Source organism: Lissotriton helveticus, chromosome 4_1 (genome assembly GCF_964261635.1).
Source record: "Lissotriton helveticus chromosome 4_1, aLisHel1.1, whole genome shotgun sequence".
Taxonomy (NCBI): domain Eukaryota; kingdom Metazoa; phylum Chordata; class Amphibia; order Caudata; family Salamandridae; genus Lissotriton; species Lissotriton helveticus.
Window position 1 is genome coordinate 970,213,516 of NC_136063.1, and position 21,013 is coordinate 970,234,528.

General features: G+C 32.8%; 11 non-coding genes across 11 annotated transcripts; all 11 read left to right on the top strand.

The window, feature by feature from the left end:
* The first annotated feature begins 1,015 nt into the window (after positions 1–1,015).
* TRNAF-AAA (transfer RNA phenylalanine (anticodon AAA)) lies at positions 1,016–1,089 on the top strand. Its single transcript has one exon. It is a non-coding gene; the product is annotated as a tRNA-Phe (tRNA).
* Positions 1,090–4,700: 3,611 nt separating this feature from the next.
* TRNAI-AAU (transfer RNA isoleucine (anticodon AAU)) lies at positions 4,701–4,774 on the top strand. The gene has a single exon. It is a non-coding gene; the product is annotated as a tRNA-Ile (tRNA).
* Positions 4,775–5,561: 787 nt separating this feature from the next.
* TRNAI-AAU (transfer RNA isoleucine (anticodon AAU)) lies at positions 5,562–5,635 on the top strand. The gene has a single exon. It is a non-coding gene; the product is annotated as a tRNA-Ile (tRNA).
* A 1,444-nt stretch (positions 5,636–7,079) lies between these two features.
* Positions 7,080–7,153, top strand: TRNAF-AAA (transfer RNA phenylalanine (anticodon AAA)). The gene has a single exon. It is a non-coding gene; the product is annotated as a tRNA-Phe (tRNA).
* A 2,958-nt stretch (positions 7,154–10,111) lies between these two features.
* Positions 10,112–10,185, top strand: TRNAI-AAU (transfer RNA isoleucine (anticodon AAU)). The gene has a single exon. It is a non-coding gene; the product is annotated as a tRNA-Ile (tRNA).
* A 1,232-nt stretch (positions 10,186–11,417) lies between these two features.
* Positions 11,418–11,491, top strand: TRNAI-AAU (transfer RNA isoleucine (anticodon AAU)). Its single transcript has one exon. It is a non-coding gene; the product is annotated as a tRNA-Ile (tRNA).
* Positions 11,492–12,278: 787 nt separating this feature from the next.
* On the top strand, positions 12,279–12,352 carry TRNAI-AAU (transfer RNA isoleucine (anticodon AAU)). The gene has a single exon. It is a non-coding gene; the product is annotated as a tRNA-Ile (tRNA).
* A 1,444-nt stretch (positions 12,353–13,796) lies between these two features.
* TRNAF-AAA (transfer RNA phenylalanine (anticodon AAA)) lies at positions 13,797–13,870 on the top strand. Its single transcript has one exon. It is a non-coding gene; the product is annotated as a tRNA-Phe (tRNA).
* A 2,958-nt stretch (positions 13,871–16,828) lies between these two features.
* TRNAI-AAU (transfer RNA isoleucine (anticodon AAU)) lies at positions 16,829–16,902 on the top strand. The gene has a single exon. It is a non-coding gene; the product is annotated as a tRNA-Ile (tRNA).
* A 1,232-nt stretch (positions 16,903–18,134) lies between these two features.
* On the top strand, positions 18,135–18,208 carry TRNAI-AAU (transfer RNA isoleucine (anticodon AAU)). Its single transcript has one exon. It is a non-coding gene; the product is annotated as a tRNA-Ile (tRNA).
* A 788-nt stretch (positions 18,209–18,996) lies between these two features.
* TRNAI-AAU (transfer RNA isoleucine (anticodon AAU)) lies at positions 18,997–19,070 on the top strand. The gene has a single exon. It is a non-coding gene; the product is annotated as a tRNA-Ile (tRNA).
* Positions 19,071–21,013: the final 1,943 nt, after the last annotated feature.

Here is a 21,013-nt window from a genome sequence, read left to right on the forward strand (position 1 = left end):
AATACTTGATGCTCCTTTAATGTTGAAAATAGATGTATTTTCTACTGTATCATGTTTATCTCTATATTTCCTTTGAGGAGAAGCTGATAAAATGATTAGATGAATCAATTCAATATAGGTGATGAATATTTATTTATTGCTTAACCACATGAAAAAAACGTTAATGGTTCTAAGTTCTAACACTAAGTATGAAAATCTCTTTTGTATTGTATTTTTTTTTAAGTCATATTAGTTTCTTCATGTTGATAATATATAACAATAACTTCATGGTAAACTGCTGAAATTAAGTTTTCCAAATCTCCTGGGTTAACTATCATTTGCCCTTCTTCATTTGCTGGACCTCCAGGTAGTTGTGCAAAATGTCCTGTTTGCTCAGATGGTTAGAGTGTGATGCTAATAACGCCAAGGTCACGGGTTTGATCCCTGTACAGGCCAAGTTCAATTGTTTGAACAAAGATGATTTTTTCTTGTGTCTCATTTTGGACTGTTAATCTTCTTGAATCACACGCTGCTTGAAGGATTGGATGGAATCAGTAGCATTTCATCATCTGCTAATTCTTCAAAAGTATTCTATATATTTAGTGAGCCTATTAGTTTAGTCTGTTAGAGCATGAAGTTAAAAACGCAAAGGACATAATTTCAATCAGTCTCCTAGCCAATATTTGAAGCTCCTTTAATGTTGAAAATAGATGTATTTTCTTCTGTATCATGTTTACATCCATATTTCCTTTGCGCAGAAGCTGATAGAATGATTAGATGAATCAATTGAATATAGGTAATGAATATTTATTCATTGCTAAACCACGTGGAAAAAACGTTACTGGTTCAAAATTCTAACACTAAGTATGGAAATCTCTTTTGTATTGCAATTTTTTTGAAGTCATATTAGTTTCTTCATGTTGATAATATGAAAGTTAATTCATATTAAACAGCTGAAATTAAGCTTTCCAAATCTCCCGGTTGAACTATCATTAGCACTGCTTGGTGTGCTGGTCCTCCAGACGATGTGCAAATTGGCCTTTTAGCTCAGTTGGTTAGAGCGTGGTGCTAAAAACGCCAAGGTCACAGGTTCGATCCCTGTACAGGCCAAGTTTAATTCTTTGAAAAAAGATTAATTTTTCTTGTGTCTCATTTTGGACTGTTTATCTCCTTGGATCAAACGCTGCTTGAAGGACTGGATGAATACATTTAATATAATTATAGAATTAATTACTATTCTTAAAGCGCCTGGAATATCTATTAATGATTCTAAGTTCTAACGCCAAGTAACTAAATCTCTTATTTATAGCAATTTATTGATATCATTTTTGTTTAGTCTTGTTGATAATATATAAAGATACTATGAATGTAAACAGCTGAATATAAGCTTTCCAACTATCCCGGATTAACAATCAGTAGGACTTCATCATCTGCTTCATCTTCAATAGTATGCTATATATTTAGTGACTCTATTAGTTTAGTCTGTTAGAGCATGAAGTTAAAAACGACAAGGACATACTTTCAATCAGTCTCCAAACCAATACTTGATGCTCCTTTAATGTTGAAAATAGATGTATTTTCTACTGTATCATGTTTATCTCTATATTTCCTTTGAGGAGAAGCTGATAAAATGATTAGATGAATCAATTCAATATAGGTGATGAATATTTATTTATTGCTTAACCACATGAAAAAAACGTTAATGGTTCTAAGTTCTAACACTAAGTATGAAAATCTCTTTTGTATTGTATTTTTTTAAGTCATATTAGTTTCTTCATGTTGATAATATATAACAATAACTTCATGGTAAACTGCTGAAATTAAGTTTTCCAAATCTCCTGGGTTAACTATTATTTGCCCTTCTTCATTTGCTGGACATCCAGGTAGTTGTGCAAAATGGCCTGTTAGCTCAGATGGTTTGAGCGTGGTGCTAATAACGCCAAGGTCACAGGGTCGATCCCTGTACAGGCCAAGTTCAATTGTTTGAACAAAGATGAATTTTTCTTGTGTCTCATTTTGGACTGTTAATCTTCTTGAATCACACGCTGCTTGAAGGATTGGATGGAATCAGTAGCATTTCATCATCTGCTAATTCTTCAAAAGTATTCTATATATTTAGTGAGCCTATTAGTTTAGTCTGTTAGAGCATGAAGTTAAAAACGCAAAGGACATAATTTCAATCAGTCTCCAAGCCAATACTTGATGCTCCTTTAATGTTGAAAATAGATGTATTTTCTTCTGTATCATGTTTACCTCCATATTTCCTTTGCGCAGAAGCTGATAGAATGATTAGATGAATCAATTGAATATAGGTGATGAATATTTATTTATTGCTAAACCACGTGGAAAAAACGTTAGTGGTTCAAAATTCTAACACTAAGTATGGAAATCCCTTTTGTATTGCAATTTTTTTGAAGTCATATTAGTTTCTTCATGTTGATAATATGAAAGTTAATTCATATTAAACAGCTGAAATTAAGCTTTCCAAATCTTCCGGTTGAACTATCATTAGCACTGCTTCCTGTGCTGGTCCTCCAGAAGATGTGCAAATTGGCCTTTTAGCTCAGTTGGTTAGAGCGTGGTGCTAATAACGCCAAGGTCACAGATTCGATCCCTGTACAGGCCAAATTTAATTCTTTGAAAAAGATTAATTTTTCTTGTGTCTCATTTTGGACTGTTTATCTCCTTGGATCAAACGCTGCTTGAAGGACTGGATGAATACATTTGATATAATTATAGAATTAATTACTATTCTTAAAGCGCCTGGAATATCTATTAATGGTTCTAAGTTCTAACGCCAAGTAACTAAATCTCTTATTTATAGCAATTTATTGAGATCATTTTTGTTTAGTCTTGTTGATAATATATAAAGATACTATGAATGTAAATAGCTGAATATAAGCTTTCCAACTATCCCGGATTAACAATCAGTAGTACTTCATCATCTGCTTCATCTTCAATAGTATGCTATATATTTAGTGACTCTATTAGTTTAGTCTGTTAGAGCATGAAGTTAAAAATGACAAGGACATACTTTCAATCAGTCTCCAAGCCAATACTTGATGCTCCTTTAATGTTGAAAATAGATGTATTTTCTACTGTATCATGTTTATCTCTATATTTCCTTTGAGGAGAAGCTGATAAAATGATTAGATGAATCAATTCAATATAGGTGATGAATATTTATTTATTTCTTAACCACATGGAAAAAACGTTAATGGTTCTAAGTTCTAACACTAAGTATGAAAATCTCTTTTGTATTGTAATTTTTTTTAAGTCATATTAGTTTCTTCATGTTGATAATATATAACAATAACTTCATGGTAAACTGCTGAAATTAAGCTTTCCAAATCTCCTGGGTTAACTATCATTTGCCCTTCTTCATTTGCTGGACCTCCAGGTAGTGGTGCAAAATGACCTGTTAGCTCAGATGGTTAGAGCATGGTGCTAATAACGCCAAGGTCACAGGTTCGATACCTGTATAGGCCAAGTTCAATTGTTTGAACAAAGATGAATTTTTCTTGTGTCTCATTTTGGACTGTTAATCTTCTTGAATCACACGCTGCTTGAAGGATTGGATGGAATCAGTAGCATTTCATCATCTGCTAATTCTTCAAAAGTATTCTATATATTTAGTGAGCCTATTAGTTTAGTCTGTTAGAGCATGAAGTTAAAAACGCAAAGGACATAATTTCAATCAGTCTCCAAGCCAATACTTGATTCTCCTTTAATGTTGAAAATAGATGTATTTTCTCTGTATCATGTTTACCTCTATATTTCCTTTGCGCAGAAGCTGATAGAATGATTAGATGAATCAATTGAATATAGGTGATGAATATTTATTTATTGCTAAACCACGTAGAAAAAACGTTAGTGGTTCAAAATTCTAACACTAAGTGTGGAAATCTCTTTTGTATTGCAATTTTTTTGAAGTCATATTAGTTTCTTCATGTTGATAATATGAAAGTTAATTCATATTAAACAGCTGAAATTAAGCTTTCCAAATCTCCCGGTTGAACTATCATTAGCACTGCTTCGTGTGCTGGTCCTCCAGAAGATGTGCAAATTGGCCTTTTAGCTCAGTTGGTTAGAGCGTGGTGATAATAACGCCAAGGTCACAGGTTCGATCCCTGTACAGGCCAAGTTTAATTGTTTGAAAAAAGATTAATTTTTCTAGTGTCTCATTTTGGACTGTTTATCTCCTTGAATCACACGCTGCTTGAAGGATTGGATGGAATCAGTAGCATTTCATCATCTGCTAATTCTTCAAAAGTATTCTATATATTTAGTGAGCCTATTAGTTTAGTCTGTTAGAGCATGAAGTTAAAAACGCAAAGGACATAATTTCAATCAGTCTCCAAGCCAATACTTGATTCTCCTTTAATGTTGAAAATAGATGTATTTTCTCTGTATCATGTTTACCTCTATATTTCCTTTGTGCAGAAGCTGATAGAATGATTAGATGAATCAATTGAATATAGGTGATGAATATTTATTTATTGCTAAACCACGTGGAAAAAACGTTACTGGTTCAAAATTCTAACACTAAGTATGGAAATCTCTTTTGTATTGCAATTTTTTTGAAGTCATATTAGTTTCTTCATGTTGATAATATGAAAGTTAATTCATATTAAACAGCTGAAATTAAGCTTTCCAAATCTCCCGGTTGAACTATCATTAGCACTGCTTCCTGTGCTGGTCCTCCAGAATATGTGCAAATTGGCCTGTTAGCTCAGTTGGTTAGAGCGTGGTGCTAATAACGCCAAGGTCACAGGTTCGATCCCTGTACAGGCCAAGTTTAATTCTTTGAAAAAAGATGAATATTTCTTGTTTCTCATTTTGGACTGTTTATCTCCTTGGATCAAACGCTGCTTGAAGGATTGGATGAATACATTTGATATATTTATAGAATTAATTACTATTCTTAAAGCGCCTGGAATATCTATTAATTGTACTAAGTTCTAACGCCAAGTAACTAAATCTTTTATTTATTGCAATTTATTGAGATCATTTTTGTTTAGTCTTGTTGATAATATATAAAGATACTATGAATGTAAACAGCTGAATATAAGCTTTCCAACTATCCCGGATTAACAATCAGTAGGACTTCATCATCTGCTTCATCTTCAATAGTATGCTATATATTTAGTGACTCTATTAGTTTAGTCTGTTAGAGCATGAAGTTAAAAACGCCAAGGACATACTTTCAATCAGTCTCCAAGCCAATACTTGATGCTCCTTTAATGTTGAAAATAGATGTATTTTCTACTGTATCATGTTTATCTCTATATTTCCTTTGAGGAGAAGCTGATAAAATGATTAGATGAATCAATTCAATATAGGTGATGAATATTTATTTATTGCTAAACCACCTGGAAAAAACGTTAGTGGTTCAAAATTCTAACACTAAGTATGGAAATCTCTTTTGTATTGCAATTTTTTTGAAGTCATATTAGTTTCTTCATGTTGATAATATGAAAGTTAATTCATATTAAACAGCTGAAATTAAGCTTTCCAAATCTCCCGGTTGAACTATCATTAGCACTGCTTCCTGTGCTGGTCCTCCAGAAGATGTGCAAATTGGCCTGTTAGCTCAGTTGGTTAGAGCGTGGTGCTAATAACGCCAAGGTCACAGGTTCGATCCCTGTACAGGCCAAGTTTAATTCTTTGAAAAAAGATGAATATTTCTTGTGTCTCATTTTGGACTGTTTATCTCCTTGGATCAAACGCTGCTTGAAGGATTGGATGAATACATTTGATATATTTATAGAATTAATTACTATTCTTAAAGCGCCTGGAATATCTATTAATTGTACTAAGTTCTAACGCCAAGTAACTAAATCTTTTATTTATTGCAATTTATTGAGATCATTTTTCTTTAGTCTTGTTGATAATATATAAAGATACTATGAATGTAAACAGCTGAATATAAGCTTTCCAACTATCCCGGATTAACAATCAGTAGGACTTCATCATCTGCTTCATCTTCAATAGTATGCTATATATTTAGTGACTCTATTAGTTTAGTCTGTTAGAGCATGAAGTTAAAAACGCCAAGGACATACTTTCAATCAGTCTCCAAGCCAATACTTGATGCTCCTTTAATGTTGAAAATAGATGTATTTTCTACTGTATCATGTTTATCTCTATATTTCCTTTGAGGAGAAGCTGATAAAATGATTAGATGAATCAATTCAATATAGGTGATGAATATTTATTTATTGCTTAACCACATGAAAAAAACGTTAATGGTTCTAAGTTCTAACACTAAGTATGAAAATCTCTTTTGTATTGTATTTTTTTTTAAGTCATATTAGTTTCTTCATGTTGATAATATATAACAATAACTTCATGGTAAACTGCTGAAATTAAGTTTTCCAAATCTCCTGGGTTAACTATCATTTGCCCTTCTTCATTTGCTGGACCTCCAGGTAGTTGTGCAAAATGTCCTGTTAGCTCAGATGGTTAGAGTGTGGTGCTAATAACGCCAAGGTCACAGGTTTGATCCCTGTACAGGCCAAGTTCAATTGTTTGAACAAAGATGATTTTTTCTTGTGTCTCATTTTGGACTGTTAATCTTCTTGAATCACACGCTGCTTGAAGGATTGGATGGAATCAGTAGCATTTCATCATCTGCTAATTCTTCAAAAGTATTCTATATATTTAGTGAGCCTATTAGTTTAGTCTGTTAGAGCATGAAGTTAAAAACGCAAAGGACATAATTTCAATCAGTCTCCTAGCCAATATTTGAAGCTCCTTTAATGTTGAAAATAGATGTATTTTCTTCTGTATCATGTTTACATCCATATTTCCTTTGCGCAGAAGCTGATAGAATGATTAGATGAATCAATTGAATATAGGTAATGAATATTTATTTATTGCTAAACCACGTGGAAAAAACGTTACTGGTTCAAAATTCTAACACTAAGTATGGAAATCTCTTTTGTATTGCAATTTTTTTGAAGTCATATTAGTTTCTTCATGTTGATAATATGAAAGTTAATTCATATTAAACAGCTGAAATTAAGCTTTCCAAATCTCCCGGTTGAACTATCATTAGCACTGCTTGGTGTGCTGGTCCTCCAGACGATGTGCAAATTGGCCTTTTAGCTCAGTTGGTTAGAGCGTGGTGCTAAAAACGCCAAGGTCACAGGTTCGATCCCTGTACAGGCCAAGTTTAATTCTTTGAAAAAAGATTAATTTTTCTTGTGTCTCATTTTGGACTGTTTATCTCCTTGGATCAAACGCTGCTTGAAGGACTGGATGAATACATTTAATATAATTATAGAATTAATTACTATTCTTAAAGCGCCTGGAATATCTATTAATGATTCTAAGTTCTAACGCCAAGTAACTAAATCTCTTATTTATAGCAATTTATTGATATCATTTTTGTTTAGTCTTGTTGATAATATATAAAGATACTATGAATGTAAACAGCTGAATATAAGCTTTCCAACTATCCCGGATTAACAATCAGTAGGACTTCATCATCTGCTTCATCTTCAATAGTATGCTATATATTTAGTGACTCTATTAGTTTAGTCTGTTAGAGCATGAAGTTAAAAACGACAAGGACATACTTTCAATCAGTCTCCAAACCAATACTTGATGCTCCTTTAATGTTGAAAATAGATGTATTTTCTACTGTATCATGTTTATCTCTATATTTCCTTTGAGGAGAAGCTGATAAAATGATTAGATGAATCAATTCAATATAGGTGATGAATATTTATTTATTGCTTAACCACATGAAAAAAACGTTAATGGTTCTAAGTTCTAACACTAAGTATGAAAATCTCTTTTGTATTGTATTTTTTTAAGTCATATTAGTTTCTTCATGTTGATAATATATAACAATAACTTCATGGTAAACTGCTGAAATTAAGTTTTCCAAATCTCCTGGGTTAACTATTATTTGCCCTTCTTCATTTGCTGGACATCCAGGTAGTTGTGCAAAATGGCCTGTTAGCTCAGATGGTTTGAGCATGGTGCTAATAACGCCAAGGTCACAGGGTCGATCCCTGTACAGGCCAAGTTCAATTGTTTGAACAAAGATGAATTTTTTTTGTGTCTCATTTTGGACTGTTAATCTTCTTGAATCACACGCTGCTTGAAGGATTGGATGGAATCAGTAGCATTTCATCATCTGCTAATTCTTCAAAAGTATTCTATATATTTAGTGAGCCTATTAGTTTAGTCTGTTAGAGCATGAAGTTAAAAACGCAAAGGACATAATTTCAATCAGTCTCCAAGCCAATACTTGATGCTCCTTTAATGTTGAAAATAGATGTATTTTCTTCTGTATCATGTTTACCTCCATATTTCCTTTGCGCAGAAGCTGATAGAATGATTAGATGAATCAATTGAATATAGGTGATGAATATTTATTTATTGCTAAACCACGTGGAAAAAACGTTAGTGGTTCAAAATTCTAACACTAAGTATGGAAATCCCTTTTGTATTGCAATTTTTTTGAAGTCATATTAGTTTCTTCATGTTGATAATATGAAAGTTAATTCATATTAAACAGCTGAAATTAAGCTTTCCAAATCTTCCGGTTGAACTATCATTAGCACTGCTTCCTGTGCTGGTCCTCCAGAAGATGTGCAAATTGGCCTTTTAGCTCAGTTGGTTAGAGCGTGGTGCTAATAACGCCAAGGTCACAGATTCGATCCCTGTACAGGCCAAATTTAATTCTTTGAAAAAGATTAATTTTTCTTGTGTCTCATTTTGGACTGTTTATCTCCTTGGATCAAACGCTGCTTGAAGGACTGGATGAATACATTTGATATAATTATAGAATTAATTACTATTCTTAAAGCGCCTGGAATATCTATTAATGGTTCTAAGTTCTAACGCCAAGTAACTAAATCTCTTATTTATAGCAATTTATTGAGATCATTTTTGTTTAGTCTTGTTGATAATATATAAAGATACTATGAATGTAAATAGCTGAATATAAGCTTTCCAACTATCCCGGATTAACAATCAGTAGTACTTCATCATCTGCTTCATCTTCAATAGTATGCTATATATTTAGTGACTCTATTAGTTTAGTCTGTTAGAGCATGAAGTTAAAAATGACAAGGACATACTTTCAATCAGTCTCCAAGCCAATACTTGATGCTCCTTTAATGTTGAAAATAGATGTATTTTCTACTGTATCATGTTTATCTCTATATTTCCTTTGAGGAGAAGCTGATAAAATGATTAGATGAATCAATTCAATATAGGTGATGAATATTTATTTATTTCTTAACCACATGGAAAAAACGTTAATGGTTCTAAGTTCTAACACTAAGTATGAAAATCTCTTTTGTATTGTAATTTTTTTTAAGTCATATTAGTTTCTTCATGTTGATAATATATAACAATAACTTCATGGTAAACTGCTGAAATTAAGCTTTCCGAATCTCCTGGGTTAACTATCATTTGCCCTTCTTCATTTGCTGGACCTCCAGGTAGTGGTGCAAAATGACCTGTTAGCTCAGATGGTTAGAGCATGGTGCTAATAACGCCAAGGTCACAGGTTCGATCCCTGTATAGGCCAAGTTCAATTGTTTGAACAAAGATGAATTTTTCTTGTGTCTCATTTTGGACTGTTAATCTTCTTGAATCACACGCTGCTTGAAGGATTGGATGGAATCAGTAGCATTTCATCATCTGCTAATTCTTCAAAAGTATTCTATATATTTAGTGAGCCTATTAGTTTAGTCTGTTAGAGCATGAAGTTAAAAACGCAAAGGACATAATTTCAATCAGTCTCCAAGCCAATACTTGATTCTCCTTTAATGTTGAAAATAGATGTATTTTCTCTGTATCATGTTTACCTCTATATTTCCTTTGCGCAGAAGCTGATAGAATGATTAGATGAATCAATTGAATATAGGTGATGAATATTTATTTATTGCTAAACCACGTAGAAAAAACGTTATTGGTTCAAAATTCTAACACTAAGTGTGGAAATCTCTTTTGTATTGCAATTTTTTTGAAGTCATATTAGTTTCTTCATGTTGATAATATGAAAGTTAATTCATATTAAACAGCTGAAATTAAGCTTTCCAAATCTCCCGGTTGAACTATCATTAGCACTGCTTCGTGTGCTGGTCCTCCAGAAGATGTGCAAATTGGCCTTTTAGCTCAGTTGGTTAGAGCGTGGTGCTAATAACGCCAAGGTCACAGGTTCGATCCCTGTACAGGCCAAGTTTAATTGTTTGAAAAAAGATTAATTTTTCTAGTGTCTCATTTTGGACTGTTTATCTCCTTGAATCACACGCTGCTTGAAGGATTGGATGGAATCAGTAGCATTTCATCATCTGCTAATTCTTCAAAAGTATTCTATATATTTAGTGAGCCTATTAGTTTAGTCTGTTAGAGCATGAAGTTAAAAACGCAAAGGACATAATTTCAATCAGTCTCCAAGCCAATGCTTGATTCTCCTTTAATGTTGAAAATAGATGTATTTTCTCTGTATCATGTTTACCTCTATATTTCCTTTGCGCAGAAGCTGATAGAATGATTAGATGAATCAATTGAATATAGGTGATGAATATTTATTTATTGCTAAACCACGTGGAAAAAACGTTAGTGGTTCAAAATTCTAACACTAAGTGTGGAAATCTCTTTTGTATTGCAATTTTTTTGAAGTCATATTAGTTTCTTCATGTTGATAATATGAAAGTTAATTCATATTAAACAGCTGAAATTAAGCTTTCCAAATCTCCCGGTTGAACTATCATTAGCACTGCTTCGTGTGCTGGTCCTCCAGAAGATGTGCAAATTGGCCTTTTAGCTCAGATGGTTAGAGCGTGGTGCTAATAACGCCAAGGTCACAGGTTCGATCCCTGTACAGGCCAAGTTTAATTGTTTGAAAAAAGATTAATTTTTCTAGTGTCTCATTTTGGACTGTTTATCTCCTTGAATCACACGCTGCTTGAAGGATTGGATGGAATCAGTAGCATTTCATCATCTGCTAATTCTTCAAAAGTATTCTATATATTTAGTGAGCCTATTAGTTTAGTCTGTTAGAGCATGAAGTTAAAAACGCAAAGGACATAATTTCAATCAGTCTCCAAGCCAATACTTGATTCTCCTTTAATGTTGAAAATAGATGTATTTTCTCTGTATCATGTTTACCTCTATATTTCCTTTGCGCAGAAGCTGATAGAATGATTAGATGAATCAATTGAATATAGGTGATGAATATTTATTTATTGCTAAACCACGTGGAAAAAACTTTACTGGTTCAAAATTCTAACACTAAGTATGGAAATCTCTTTTGTATTGCAATTTTTTTGAAGTCATATTAGTTTCTTCATGTTGATAATATGAAAGTTAATTCATATTAAACAGCTGAAATTAAGCTTTCCAAATCTCCCGGTTGAACTATCATTAGCACTGCTTCCTGTGCTGGTCCTCCAGAATATGTGCAAATTGGCCTGTTAGCTCAGTTGGTTAGAGCGTGGTGCTAATAACGCCAAGGTCACAGGTTCGATCCTTGTACAGGCCAAGTTTAATTCTTTGAAAAAAGATGAATATTTCTTGTGTCTCATTTTGGACTGTTTATCTCCTTGGATCAAACGCTGCTTGAAGGATTGGATGAATACATTTGATATATTTATAGAATTAATTACTATTCTTAAAGCGCCTGGAATATCTATTAATTGTACTAAGTTCTAACGCCAAGTAACTAAATCTTTTATTTATTGCAATTTATTGAGATCATTTTTGTTTAGTCTTGTTGATAATATATAAAGATACTATGAATGTAAACAGCTGAATATAAGCTTTCCAACTATCCCGGATTAACAATCAGTAGGACTTCATCATCTGCTTCATCTTCAATAGTATGCTATATATTTAGTGACTCTATTAGTTTAGTCTGTTAGAGCATGAAGTTAAAAACGCCAAGGACATACTTTCAATCAGTCTCCAAGCCAATACTTGATGCTCCTTTAATGTTGAAAATAGATGTATTTTCTACTGTATCATGTTTATCTCTATATTTCCTTTGAGGAGAAGCTGATAAAATGATTAGATGAATCAATTCAATATAGGTGATGAATATTTATTTATTGCTAAACCACCTGGAAAAAACGTTAGTGGTTCAAAATTCTAACACTAAATATGGAAATCTCTTTTGTATTGCAATTTTTTTGAAGTCATATTAGTTTCTTCATGTTGATAATATGAAAGTTAATTCATATTAAACAGCTGAAATTAAGCTTTCCAAATCTCCCGGTTGAACTATCATTAGCACTGCTTCCTGTGCTGGTCCTCCAGAAGATGTGCAAATTGGCCTGTTAGCTCAGTTGGTTAGAGCGTGGTGCTAATAACGCCAAGGTCACAGGTTCGATCCCTGTACAGGCCAAGTTTAATTCTTTGAAAAAAGATGAATATTTCTTGTATCTCATTTTGGACTGTTTATCTCCTTGGATCAAACGCTGCTTGAAGGATTGGATGAATACATTTGATATATTTATAGAATTAATTACTATTCTTAAAGCGCCTGGAATATCTATTAATTGTACTAAGTTCTAACGCCAAGTAACTAAATCTTTTATTTATTGCAATTTATTGAGATCATTTTTCTTTAGTCTTGTTGATAATTTATAAAGATACTATGAATGTAAACAGCTGAATATAAGCTTTCCAACTATCCCGGATTAACAATCAGTAGGACTTCATCATCTGCTTCATCTTCAATAGTATGCTATATATTTAGTGACTCTATTAGTTTAGTCTGTTAGAGCATGAAGTTAAAAACGCCAAGGACATACTTTCAATCAGTCTCCAAGCCAATACTTGATGCTCCTTTAATGTTGAAAATAGATGTATTTTCTACTGTATCATGTTTATCTCTATATTTCCTTTGAGGAGAAGCTGATAAAATGATTAGATGAATCAATTCAATATAGGTGATGAATATTTATTTATTGCTTAACCACATGAAAAAAACGTTAATGGTTCTAAGTTCTAACACTAAGTATGAAAATCTCTTTTGTATTGTATTTTTTTTTAAGTCATATTAGTTTCTTCATGTTGATAATATATAACAATAACTTCATGGTAAACTGCTGAAATTAAGTTTTCCAAATCTCCTGGGTTAACTATCATTTGCCCTTCTTCATTTGCTGGACCTCCAGGTAGTTGTGCAAAATGTCCTGTTAGCTCAGATGGTTAGAGTGTGGTGCTAATAACGCCAAGGTCACAGGTTTGATCCCTGTACAGGCCAAGTTCAATTGTTTGAACAAAGATGATTTTTTCTTGTGTCTCATTTTGGACTGTTAATCTTCTTGAATCACACGCTGCTTGAAGGATTGGATGGAATCAGTAGCATTTCATCATCTGCTAATTCTTCAAAAGTATTCTATATATTTAGTGAGCCTATTAGTTTAGTCTGTTAGAGCATGAAGTTAAAAACGCAAAGGACATAATTTCAATCAGTCTCCTAGCCAATATTTGAAGCTCCTTTAATGTTGAAAATAGATGTATTTTCTTCTGTATCATGTTTACATCCATATTTCCTTTGCGCAGAAGCTGATAGAATGATTAGATGAATCAATTGAATATAGGTAATGAATATTTATTTATTGCTAAACCACGTGGAAAAAACGTTACTGGTTCAAAATTCTAACACTAAGTGTGGAAATCTCTTTTGTATTGCAATTTTTTTGAAGTCATATTAGTTTCTTCATGTTGATAATATGAAAGTTAATTCATATTAAACAGCTGAAATTAAGCTTTCCAAATCTCCCGGTTGAACTATCATTAGCACTGCTTGGTGTGCTGGTCCTCCAGACGATGTGCAAATTGGCCTTTTAGCTCAGTTGGTTAGAGCGTGGTGCTAAAAACGCCAAGGTCACAGGTTCGATCCCTGTACAGGCCAAGTTTAATTCTTTGAAAAAAGATTAATTTTTCTTGTGTCTCATTTTGGACTGTTTATCTCCTTGGATCAAACGCTGCTTGAAGGACTGGATGAATACATTTAATATAATTATAGAATTAATTACTATTCTTAAAGCGCCTGGAATATCTATTAATGATTCTAAGTTCTAACGCCAAGTAACTAAATCTCTTATTTATAGCAATTTATTGATATCATTTTTGTTTAGTCTTGTTGATAATATATAAAGATACTATGAATGTAAACAGCTGAATATAAGCTTTCCAACTATCCCGGATTAACAATCAGTAGGACTTCATCATCTGCTTCATCTTCAATAGTATGCTATATATTTAGTGACTCTATTAGTTTAGTCTGTTAGAGCATGAAGTTAAAAACGACAAGGACATACTTTCAATCAGTCTCCAAACCAATACTTGATGCTCCTTTAATGTTGAAAATAGATGTATTTTCTACTGTATCATGTTTATCTCTATATTTCCTTTGAGGAGAAGCTGATAAAATGATTAGATGAATCAATTCAATATAGGTGATGAATATTTATTTATTGCTTAACCACATGAAAAAAACGTTAATGGTTCTAAGTTCTAACACTAAGTATGAAAATCTCTTTTGTATTGTATTTTTTTAAGTCATATTAGTTTCTTCATGTTGATAATATATAACAATAACTTCATGGTAAACTGCTGAAATTAAGTTTTCCAAATCTCCTGGGTTAACTATTATTTGCCCTTCTTCATTTGCTGGACATCCAGGTAGTTGTGCAAAATGGCCTGTTAGCTCAGATGGTTTGAGCGTGGTGCTAATAACGCCAAGGTCACAGGGTCGATCCCTGTACAGGCCAAGTTCAATTGTTTGAACAAAGATGAATTTTTCTTGTGTCTCATTTTGGACTGTTAATCTTCTTGAATCACACGCTGCTTGAAGGATTGGATGGAATCAGTAGCATTTCATCATCTGCTAATTCTTCAAAAGTATTCTATATATTTAGTGAGCCTATTAGTTTAGTCTGTTAGAGCATGAAGTTAAAAACGCAAAGGACATAATTTCAATCAGTCTCCAAGCCAATACTTGATGCTCCTTTAATGTTGAAAATAGATGTATTTTCTTCTGTATCATGTTTACCTCCATATTTCCTTTGCGCAGAAGCTGATAGAATGATTAGATGAATCAATTGAATATAGGTGATGAATATTTATTTATTGCTAAACCACGTGGAAAAAACGTTAGTGGTTCAAAATTCTAACACTAAGTATGGAAATCCCTTTTGTATTGCAATTTTTTTGAAGTCATATTAGTTTCTTCATGTTGATAATATGAAAGTTAATTCATATTAAACAGCTGAAATTAAGCTTTCCAAATCTTCCGGTTGAACTATCATTAGCACTGCTTCCTGTGCTGGTCCTCCAGAAGATGTGCAAATTGGCCTTTTAGCTCAGTTGGTTAGAGCGTGGTGCTAATAACGCCAAGGTCACAGATTCGATCCCTGTACAGGCCAAATTTAATTCTTTGAAAAAGATTAATTTTTCTTGTGTCTCATTTTGGACTGTTTATCTCCTTGGATCAAACGCTGCTTGAAGGACTGGATGAATACATTTGATATAATTATAGAATTAATTACTATTCTTAAAGCGCCTGGAATATCTATTAATGGTTCTAAGTTCTAACGCCAAGTAACTAAATCTCTTATTTATAGCAATTTATTGAGATCATTTTTGTTTAGTCTTGTTGATAATATATAAAGATACTATGAATGTAAATAGCTGAATATAAGCTTTCCAACTATCCCGGATTAACAATCAGTAGTACTTCATCATCTGCTTCATCTTCAATAGTATGCTATATATTTAGTGACTCTATTAGTTTAGTCTGTTAGAGCATGAAGTTAAAAATGACAAGGACATACTTTCAATCAGTCTCCAAGCCAATACTTGATGCTCCTTTAATGTTGAAAATAGATGTATTTTCTACTGTATCATGTTTATCTCTATATTTCCTTTGAGGAGAAGCTGATAAAATGATTAGATGAATCAATTCAATATAGGTGATGAATATTTATTTATTTCTTAACCACATGGAAAAAACGTTAATGGTTCTAAGTTCTAACACTAAGTATGAAAATCTCTTTTGTATTGTAATTTTTTTTAAGTCATATTAGTTTCTTCATGTTGATAATATATAACAATAACTTCATGGTAAACTGCTGAAATTAAGCCTTCCAAATCTCCTGGGTTAACTATCATTTGCCCTTCTTCATTTGCTGTTGCTCCAGGTAGTGGTGCAAAATGACCTGTTAGCTCAGATGGTTATAGCATGGTGCTAATAACGCCAAGGTCACAGGTTCGATCCCTGTATAGGCCAAGTTCAATTGTTTGAACAAAGATGAATTTTTCTTGTGTCTCATTTTGGACTGTTAATCTTCTTGAATCACACGCTGCTTGAAGGATTGGATGGAATCAGTAGCATTTCATCATCTGCTAATTCTTCAAAAGTATTCTATATATTTAGTGAGCCTATTAGTTTAGTCTGTTAGAGCATGAAGTTAAAAACGCAAAGGACATAATTTCAATCAGTCTCCAAGCCAATACTTGATTCTCCTTTAATGTTGAAAATAGATGTATTTTCTCTGTATCATGTTTACCTCTATATTTCCTTTGCGCAGAAGCTGATAGAATGATTAGATGAATCAATTGAATATAGGTGATGAATATTTATTTATTGCTAAACCACGTAGAAAAAACGTTAGTGGTTCAAAATTCTAACACTAAGTGTGGAAATCTCTTTTGTATTGCAATTTTTTTGAAGTCATATTAGTTTCTTCATGTTGATAATATGAAAGTTAATTCATATTAAACAGCTGAAATTAAGCTTTCCAAATCTCCCGGTTGAACTATCATTAGCACTGCTTCGTGTGCTGGTCCTCCAGAAGATGTGCAAATTGGCCTTTTAGCTCAGTTGGTTAGAGCGTGGTGCTAATAACGCCAAGGTCACAGGTTCGATCCCTGTACAGGCCAAGTTTAATTGTTTGAAAAAAGATTAATTTTTCTAGTGTCTCATTTTGGACTGTTTATCTCCTTGAATCACACGCTGCTTGAAGGATTGGATGGAATCAGTAGCATTTCATCATCTGCTAATTCTTCAAAAGTATTCTATATATTTAGTGAGCCTATTAGTTTAGTCTGTTAGAGCATGAAGTTAAAAACGCAAAGGACATAATTTCAATCAGTCTCCAAGCCAATGCTTGATTCTCCTTTAATGTTGAAAATAGATGTATTTTCTCTGTATCATGTTTACCTCTATATTTCCTTTGCGCAGAAGCTGATAGAATGATTAGATGAATCAATTGAATATAGGTGATGAATATTTATTTATTGCTAAACCACGTGGAAAAAACGTTAGTGGTTCAAAATTCTAACACTAAGTGTGGAAATCTCTTTTGTATTGCAATTTTTTTGAAGTCATATTAGTTTCTTCATGTTGATAATATGAAAGTTAATTCATATTAAACAGCTGAAATTAAGCTTTCCAAATCTCCCGGTTGAACTATCATTAGCACTGCTTCGTGTGCTGGTCCTCCAGAAGATGTGCAAATTGGCCTTTTAGCTCAGATGGTTAGAGCGTGGTGCTAATAACGCCAAGGTCACTGGTTCGATCCCTGTACAGGCCACGTTTAATTGTTTGAAAAAAGATTAATTTTTCTAGTGTCTCATTTTGGACTGTTTATCTCCTTGAATCACACGCTGCTTGAAGGATTGGATGGAATCATTAGCATTTCATCATCTGCTAATTCTTCAAAAGTATTCTATATATTTAGTGAGCCTATTAGTTTAGTCTGTTAGAGCATGAAGTTAAAAACGCAAAGGACATAATTTCAATCAGTCTCCAAGCCAATACTTGATTCTCCTTTAATGTTGAAAATAGATGTATTTTCTCTGTATCATGTTTACCTCTATATTTCCTTTGCGCAGAAGCTGATAGAATGATTAGATGAATCAATTGAATATAGGTGATGAATATTTATTTATTGCTAAACCACGTGGAAAAAACGTTACTGGTTCAAAATTCTAACACTAAGTATGGAAATCTCTTTTGTATTGCAATTTTTTTGAAGTCATATTAGTTTCTTCATGTTGATAATATGAAAGTTAATTCATATTAAACAGCTGAAATTAAGCTTTCCAAATCTCCCGGTTGAACTATCATTAGCACTGCTTCCTGTGCTGGTCCTCCAGAAGATGTGCAAATTGGCCTGTTAGCTCAGTTGGTTAGAGCGTGGTGCTAATAACGCCAAGGTCACAGGTTCGATCCCTGTACAGGCCAAGTTTAATTCTTTGAAAAAAGATGAATATTTCTTGTGTCTCATTTTGGACTGTTTATCTCCTTGGATCAAACGCTGCTTGAAGGATTGGATGAATACATTTGATATATTTATAGAATTAATTACTATTCTTAAAGCGCCTGGAATATCTATTAATGATTCTAAGTTCTAACGCCAAGTAACTAAATCTCTTATTTATAGCAATTTATTGATATCATTTTTGTTTAGTCTTGTTGATAATATATAAAGATACTATGAATGTAAACAGCTGAGTATAAGCTTTCCAACTATCCCGGATTAACAATCAGTAGGACTTCATCATCTGCTTCATCTTCAATAGTATGCTATATATTTAGTGACTCTATTAGTTTAGTCTGTTAGAGCATGAAGTTAAAAACGACAAGGACATACTTTCAATCAGTCTCCAAACCAATACTTGATGCTCCTTTAATGTTGAAAATAGATGTATTTTCTACTGTATCATGTTTATCTCTATATTTCCTTTGAGGAGAAGCTGATAAAATGATTAGATGAATCAATTCAATATAGGTGATGAATATTTATTTATTGCTTAACCACATGAAAAAAACGTTAATGGTTCTAAGTTCTAACACTAAGTATGAAAATCTCTTTTGTATTGTATTTTTTTAAGTCATATTAGTTTCTTCATGTTGATAATATATAACAATAACTTCATGGTAAACTGCTGAAATTAAGTTTTCCAAATCTCCTGGGTTAACTATTATTTGCCCTTCTTCATTTGCTGGACATCAAGGTAGTTGTGCAAAATGGCCTGTTAGCTCAGATGGTTAGAGCGTGGTGCTAATAACGCCAAGGTCACAGGTTCGATCCCTGTACAGGCCAAGTTCAATTGTTTGAACAAAGATGAATTTTTCTTGTGTCTCATTTTGGACTGTTAATCTTCTTGAATCACACGCTGCTTGAAGGATTGGATGGAATCAGTAGCATTTCATCATCTGCTAATTCTTCAAAAGTATTCTATATATTTAGTGAGCCTATTAGTTTAGTCTGTTAGAGCATGAAGTTAAAAACGCAAAGGACATAATTTCAATCAGTCTCCTAGCCAATATTTGAAGCTCCTTTAATGTTGAAAATAGATGTATTTTCTTCTGTATCATGTTTACATCCATATTTCCTTTGCGCAGAAGCTGATAGAATGATTAGATGAATCAATTGAATATAGGTGATGAATATTTATTTATTGCTAAACCACGTGGAAAAAACGTTACTGGTTCAAAATTCAAACACTAAGTATGGAAATCTCTTTTGTATTGCAATTTTTTTGAAGTTATATTAGTTTCTTCATGTTGATAATATGAAAGTTAATTCATATTAAACAGCTGAAATTAAGCTTTCCAAATCTCCCGGTTGAACTATCATTAGCACTGCTTCCTGTGCTGGTCCTCCAGAAGATGTGCAAATTGGCCTGTTAGCTCACTTGGTTAGAGCGTGGTGCTAATAATGCCAAGGTCACAGGTTCGATCCCTGTACAGGCCAAGTTTAATTCTTTGAAAAAAGATGAATTTTTCTTGTGTCTCATTTTGGACTGTTTATCTCCTTGGATCAAACGCTGCTTGAAGGATTGGATGAATACATTTGATATAATTATAGAATTAATTACTATTCTTAAAGCGCCTGGAATATCTATTAATGGTTCTAAGTTCTAACGCCAAGTAACTAAATCTCTTATTTATTGCAATTTATTGAGATCATTTTTGTTTAGTCTTGTTGATAATATATAAAGATACTATGAATGTAAACAGCTGAATATAAGCTTTCCAACTATCCCGGATTAACAATCAGTAGGACTTCATCATCTGCTTCATCTTCAGTAGTATGCTATATATTTAGTGACTCTATTAGTTTAGTCTGTTAGAGCATGAAGTTAAAAACGACAAGGACATACTTTCAATCAGTCTCCAAGCCAATACTTGATGCTCCTTTAATGTTGAAAATAGATGTATTTTCTACTGTATCATGTTTATCTCTATATTTCCTTTGAGGAGAAGCTGATAAAATGATTAGATGAATCAATTCAATATAGGTGATGAATATTTATTTATTGCTTAACCACATGGAAAAAACGTTAATGGTTCTAAGTTCTAACACTAAGTATGAAAATCTCTTTTGTATTGTAATTTTTTTTAAGTCATATTAGTTTCTTAATGTTGATAATATATAACAATAACTTCATGGTAAACTGCTGAAATTAAGCTTTCCAAATCTCCTGGGTTAACTATCATTTGCCCTTCTTCATTTGCTGGACCTCCAGGTAGTGGTGCAAAATGACCTGTTAGCTCAGATGGTTAGAGCATGGTGCTAATAACGCCAAGGTCACAGGTTCGATCCCTGTACAGGCCAAGTTCAATTGTTTGAACAAAGATGAATTTTTCTTGTGTCTCATTTTGGACTGTTAATCTTCTTGAATCACACGCTGCTTGAAGGATTGGATGGAATCAGTAGCATTTCATCATCTGCTAATTCTTCAAAAGTATTCTATATATTTAGTGAGCCTATTAGTTTAGTCTGTTAGAGCATGAAGTTAAAAACGCAAAGGACATAATTTCAATCAGTCTCCTAGCCAATATTTGAAGCTCCTTTAATGTTGAAAATAGATGTATTTTCTTCTGTATCATGTTTACATCCATATTTCCTTTGCGCAGAAGCTGATAGAATGATTAGATGAATCAATTGAATATAGGTGATGAATATTTATTTATTGCTAAACCACGTGGAAAAAACGTTACTGGTTCAAAATTCAAACACTAAGTATGGAAATCTCTTTT